This window comes from Siniperca chuatsi, linkage group LG10 (assembly GCF_020085105.1).
Source record: "Siniperca chuatsi isolate FFG_IHB_CAS linkage group LG10, ASM2008510v1, whole genome shotgun sequence".
NCBI classification, from domain to species: domain Eukaryota; kingdom Metazoa; phylum Chordata; class Actinopteri; order Centrarchiformes; family Sinipercidae; genus Siniperca; species Siniperca chuatsi.
Genome location: NC_058051.1, coordinates 10206102 through 10212494, shown reverse-complemented (window position 1 = coordinate 10212494; position 6393 = coordinate 10206102).

The following is a 6393-nucleotide window of genomic DNA, read 5'->3' as shown; positions in this document are numbered from 1 at the left end:
AAATCATTTTGGTTGAACTTTTCAAAAGTCTGATATATGTAAATAAAACCTTGCTTAAAGACAGCTGCTGTTTCATTGTCATCATTTATTATTATATAATATTATTAATGTTATTATTTTCATTACTACAGCAGAATTTCACAGAGCTTTAAAAGGTTCCTCAGGTAACCCTAAGAATGGGGTCTTCTAAGAACCTTTTCATGAAGGTTCCTCAAAGCACCTTAAGAGGTTCTTCCACAGTTTCAAATTGAAGAATCTCCAAAAGTTCTCAAGGATCTTGTGGTTTTAACAGTATACATGCAGTGGTCATTCAGCAGTTTTTCAGGACCTATAGATGAAAACGTCTTCACCATATGTGGTGTGCGCCACTAACAGCAGAAACTTAACACTTCCTAACTAACCTTCTGCTCCTGTTTTGAGCATCACATTTGAAAAATTGTGAATTAAATGTTCAGTTTCACAGCTCTTGCATAACTGAGAGTCCGTGATAAAGTAAGAACCTAAATGTTGATTCAGAGTCATTACTTCTACTTCATATGTTCATATTCCAATGTGCCATATATGTTGTCTTTCAATATGTGATCCTCCCGTCTACTAGCCACTGACAAATTTCACTCCTCCATATCAGTCACTGGACTGAAACTTGTGCGTATCCCTGAAAAAGTGAGTGAAGGAAGTGAGCCACCTTAACAACCTCCATGTCCACTCCTTAAGACTCAGGATTGCCATCTATAGCCCACTACTAATTTTGGAATGAGGTAGCACTGCTACGAATTTTGGAACCCAGAATTCGCCGAATCACCATTGCAACACCACTTGAGAAAACACAAAAGCTTTGCAATTTAGCATCAGAACGGTTTTTAGATTACACTCCCCAAATTTGAAGTCGATCAGATGAATTCTCTAGGAGCAGTCCAACATCAAAAAATCGCTAAAATTCACCAATATTTGCTGTATTACCCTTCGCCACCAGCTTCCAGATGGTTTCTGTCTTCGCCGCCAGCATCCTGCTCGACCCTCAGAGGGGTTCCATCTTCGTTGCCAGCCTCCAGAGAGTTTCTGTCATTGCCACCGGCAGTGGCACTTATGGTTCGGGAGTTATGAGAGATCAATACATTTAAACTCTTGCTTGATTTAATTCCTCCCATAAATCCTCCAGAATGCTCCCTGGAGCCATGTCTGGTTCTCTGACCTCCTGAGCTTGATTTAATTCCCCAGTGGCCTGAAGTGGAAACGCTGACAAATGGGAACGTAGGGCTGAAACTTTGAAAAACTTGAGGGGACCTCATGGCGGATTGCTCCAAGACTAGCACGGCGTCTGATTTTTAATGCACTCCGTTTGGCTGGGAAGGGTCCTGCCGATCAAGAGACAGTTTTCCCTTGCGCCCCTATGGTTGGGTATTTTGTTTTTTCTGCAAGGGGGAAAAGATGACGAGCAGTGTGTGGGGCTAGGCTTTATAGATGTGATGTCATCACAGCTGTGCACCAAGATATCATGCGCTGTATTGCATGTCTCGCACAATAGGAGTCTGGGATCTCCACCGGGATCTCGCATCAGTCTTACACCTAGGTGTAAATGAATGGACTTGGCGCTGTTATACTGTCTGTCCTTTGTTTCTCAGTCGTGCCTCTTAGTGAAGGATTCAGCTTTTCCAGATAGGGCTGTCTTTGTCTCTCACACATGGTGAGGCGAGGCCCAACATCCCCCTTTGGTCTGGAGGGTGGGGTGCTCATCACAGCCTTCAGAGCAACACTGAGGCCGAACAGTCTGTGTGGCCCCTCCACATGAACATGGAGTTACATAGTCCTTGCGTTCTTTACAATGGGAAAAAAGGTTGACAGTTCACAGTTATTAAAGGCATTAGTGTCTGGGCAGACCTCTAACTAACTAGACTACATCATACATGGCACATACAATTCAGCATTACATTCAGACAAATCATTAGCCACACACAGTCCTTGAACACTCTGAGTCATGATGGAAGCATTGGATCATAAAAGTAAAGCTTGGATGAGGAAGAAAAGGGAAGAGCAGGGGAAAGGTGGTTAGCGGTTAGTTAGCCTTACTCTTTTAAAGGATTGGCTAGTCTGTGGAACAGTTGCTGATCAATGCATGGAAGCATGGCTGAACAAACAGCAGCAAGTCCAGTTTGACCTGCAGCTTCTTAATGTATTTGTACATCACATGTGCAACAATTGCTGTAATGATCCAGCTACCATGGAGATGCCCAAGGGTGATTACACTGATTGGGTGTTCTTGATAAGGTGATGACTTGCTCATGTGATTAGCAAATGTGGTCATGAGCCCAGTCGGTTTGAGACTGAACTGCACTAATTTGGTCCCTTCAGCCAGAAGTTGCTTTTGAAGGGAGTCATCAATCGTCTTCATCATGGTAGGCAATTGTTGGCGGCTGAGGATGTTATTTCTCTGTTGAGGTCCTGCATTAAATCTCTTACCACTTGCACATATGTGATGTCTTCCTTGACAACTTCTGACTCTCTAGGGCATGCAGGGTGTTATTGAGGAGAACAGAGTTTAAGTTCACAGCAACTACAGTAACCTGGAAGGTTTTGCCCAGAGTCTGTAGTTGTTCTTGTTGGAGGACGATTCTCTGTTGGATTTCTATCATTTCCTGGCTAACTGAGTTGGTGGCTGACAGTCCCATAGAAAATAATGACCCAATTGCTGATGTTGCAGTGGGCAAACCACTCTGGAATTGTTCTGGTGAATGTGGCTCCGAGGTGGTTGCGCAGGTCCGACACGTACTGGTGAACTATGCACGCAGTTGTGACACTGATGTTCTCTGGGTGATACAGCGGTGCAGCAGAAGAGTCATTTCCCTCCCAGTCATCATCTCAAAGGACTGGTCCACCCAGTCGATTTTAAAATGCAACCAGGGGAATGTGACCCCCCTTCTCTGGAGTGGGGCACAGTCCATTGGTTGGGATGGCTGGAACTGGCAACAGACCAGGCATTCTTGAACATAGGACTTTGTGTCGCGGGCCCTTGTTGGCCAGTAAGCCACCTTCCGGTGTGGAGAGTGGCTTTGTAGCCTCGGTGGCCCCCAAGAGGGGAATCGTGTGCGTGCGCCAACATGACCCCCTATGACGGTGTAGTCCCTCATTCGTCCAGGAGTGTTCTATCGTAGAAAAGGTTTCAGTCGTAGTCATCTGGACACTGTTTTCAGAATCAAGACGTTTCGGCTCCCATCCGGAAGTCATTCTCAATTGTGAAAAAAATTGGATGGGAACTGGAAATTTAAACTACTCTGAGTTACATAAGCCCTGCCCTCAGGAAGGAATCTGCCTGAGTATCTGTTAATAGCTAGTTTCACCTGAAACTGACCTAATAGTTTCAAGATGATAAGTTCTATAGCAGTCTTTGCATACTGACTCGTCTGAGGCCTAATTGGTAGTGGTTTGGTTCCTCCATGTCGCTGTTGACCAAAACATCTCCAACCCCCAGTCTGGATCTGGCTCTCATGGTGAAAGAGCAGCCGTCCACATAGACCCTTGGAAGGTCCTGACACACATTTCCATCATAATAAAGGTGAAGGAAGCACTGGTGCAGTGACCAGTATGGACTGGGGGCTTGTCTGCCTTTCGCAGTCACAGTATTGGCACTCATCCAGGCCCTGCCCCAAAACCATTTTGCGAGTTTCGCTTGCATAAGTGATGACCTGCTTGTCTGTGTCTGGCTTTTTTGCCAAAGGAGCACTGAAGCAGTGGGGTGAGAAGCTTGCCTCAAGGTGGAACTCCTTGTCCTTGTCGGGGTAAGCCAGGAAGGGGGAAGAGCAGAGTTTTCCCTTCATTCAACAGAAGGAGTGCTCTTGCAGTTCTCCCCACACTCCTCCTTATGGAGGAGTTCGGTGAATGGTCTGCTATCTCTGCATAGAACTGTTGGGAATAGTTACACACTTGGGCTTTGATGTCTTGAATGGCTCAAATCCTCCCAGTTTGAAATTTGATGCCTTCGGCTCCTACTGTCAGAGCCACGTATTCCACTTTCATGCGGCACCACTGGCCTTTGGCAATGGCCAATTTGGCTCCTGCGATGGTGAGCTGATTAAGTACGTGGCAGAATTCGTTCGAGTATTCTTCGAACGTTTGACTTCTCATCAGAATGTTGTCTACATAAATGAGGATACCACGGGTGGCGTTGCTCATTGCCTTGTGGAGGAAGATGTTGAACTTAGCTGGGGAGTTCGAATACCTGAATGGGCAGTGTATTTGTATTGGTCAGCCGGATCGACTCTCATGGTCCAGAAGCCGTTAGCGTCCACCACGGAAAAGAAGCAGGCTAGTTCTTGGCTAGTTCTTGATGCAAATGGACCATCGGAATGCAGACCGTGTGGAGGTCAGTGACTCCAGTCATGAGGGCCCTGTGAGAAGATGGGCTGGAAATTGTGGAAACAATTTTCGGAGCGTGTCTCTCTTGCAAGCTATTATTCAACCTCGGACTCAAAGCAGTGGGAAGACTCCACTGGTGGGGAGCTGGTTGCATCTCCCAGTGAGGTTGGGTCTGCTGGTTGGGTCATGAGGGAGTACACTACCATGTCACCGTTGCCACTTCGGGCAGTTCCACAGATCGCTTACTCCGTGGTGAGCATTTTGGGTGGGAAAGGGAGAAAAACATTGTCCAGGTTGTTATTCCTGGTCAAGGATGGAGGCAGTTCTGCAATGATTGGGATCATCAGTTCATCATGGAACAAAAACAACCCCAGGTTTCTTTTCAGCACTGTAGCCAGGATGACAGAGAATCACGGCTTTATTGAGCCATATATTCCTATAGCCCTCAGTATTAACGACTTCATGAGCTTCTTTAATGATAAAATTTTAACTGTTAGAGAAAAAATTCATCATGTCCTGCCCTCAACCGTTACCGTTTTGTCTTCAAACACAAACCTTAGAAACAGCTGTAAAACCTGTAAAATATTTTGACTACTTTTCTCCTTTCGAACTTCTTCAATTAACTTCAATGATTAATTCATCTAAGCCATCAACCTGTCTCTTAGACCCCATTCCAACTAGGCTGCTTAAAGACGTTTTACCCTTAGTTAGCACTTCTTTACAGGAATATGATCAATCTGTCTTTATTAACAGGGTATGTACCATAGTCCTTTAAAGTAGCTGTAATTAAACCTCTTCTTAAAAAGCCCACTCTCGATCCAGGGGTTTTATTATTCCATTCCATTCCATTATTATTCCTATGACTATCATTCATATTATTATTACTTTATTAATATTAATATAACCACTAACATTATATTTTTACTATTTTAAAATTCTAGGTGGAATTTGCATTGTGCTTCCCTCTCCCCCACCCCCTTCTCTCTCTCTCTCAGAACCCAACACGGCAGTGGCGAATGGCCGCCCTACATTGAGGAGGAATAAAAGGCTGTCAGTTCTCCAACTGTCATTCCTATTATTATTAATTTATTAATATTAACACTACAATTACTATTCCACCTGGTACGACAAATATTTGATGTATTGAATAACTACATGGTTACAAAGTGCGGGCTGGACTGGGGCAGTTGTAAAGGCATAACGAGTGATGGGGTGGCGAATATGATGGGCAGAAACAGCAGAGTTGAGAAAAGAATCATGGAAGCAGCTGGCAAGGACATTGTGTGGAATCATTCTTTCATTCATCCATCATTCACAGGTGTTGGCATGCAAAGGAATACCTCCCGATCTTAACAAAGCACTGAAAGAAGTTATCCGCGTTGTGAACTTTATTAAAGCCAGTGCACTCAACAGTTGGCTTCTGTTCAGATCAGATGTGCACTGACATGGGGGCAGAACACGCGCACTTATTGTTTCATACAGAAGTGCGCTGGCTCTCCAAAGGCAGAGTTCTTACCAGGGTATAAGAACGGAGCAATTAAATTTTATGCTTTTCTCCACAAGAAATCTCCCATGGCGATTTGTTCACTGATGATTGGCTTCTCACATTGTTGTATCTGGCAGATATCTTTTCATCTCTCAACGAGCTGAATTTGAAATTGCAAGGACAGCATGACAATGTTTTCCTAAATTGGAAACACATTCACACTTTCCAAAAATCCCTGAAGCTGTGGCATTCATGACTCAGACGGCCAAACCCAAGTCACTACATGTTTCCGACTGTGTTACAGCACAGAAGAAAATTATGTCACTGACCCAGATGTGAAACGTCTGACTGGACTTCAGACACACCTAGTTGCACTCATTGATAACTCTGATCGCTATTTTCCAATGGGGAGATATGACATTTTGAGTGACAAAAGGTGGATTCAAAATCCCTTTGAATTTGAAAGCCCAGAGTCATTGCTGGAGCTGGGACTAACTCCTGCTGAAGAGACAGAGCTGTTACCAGTGTTGCCAACTCTTGCAAGACAAATAAGCAAC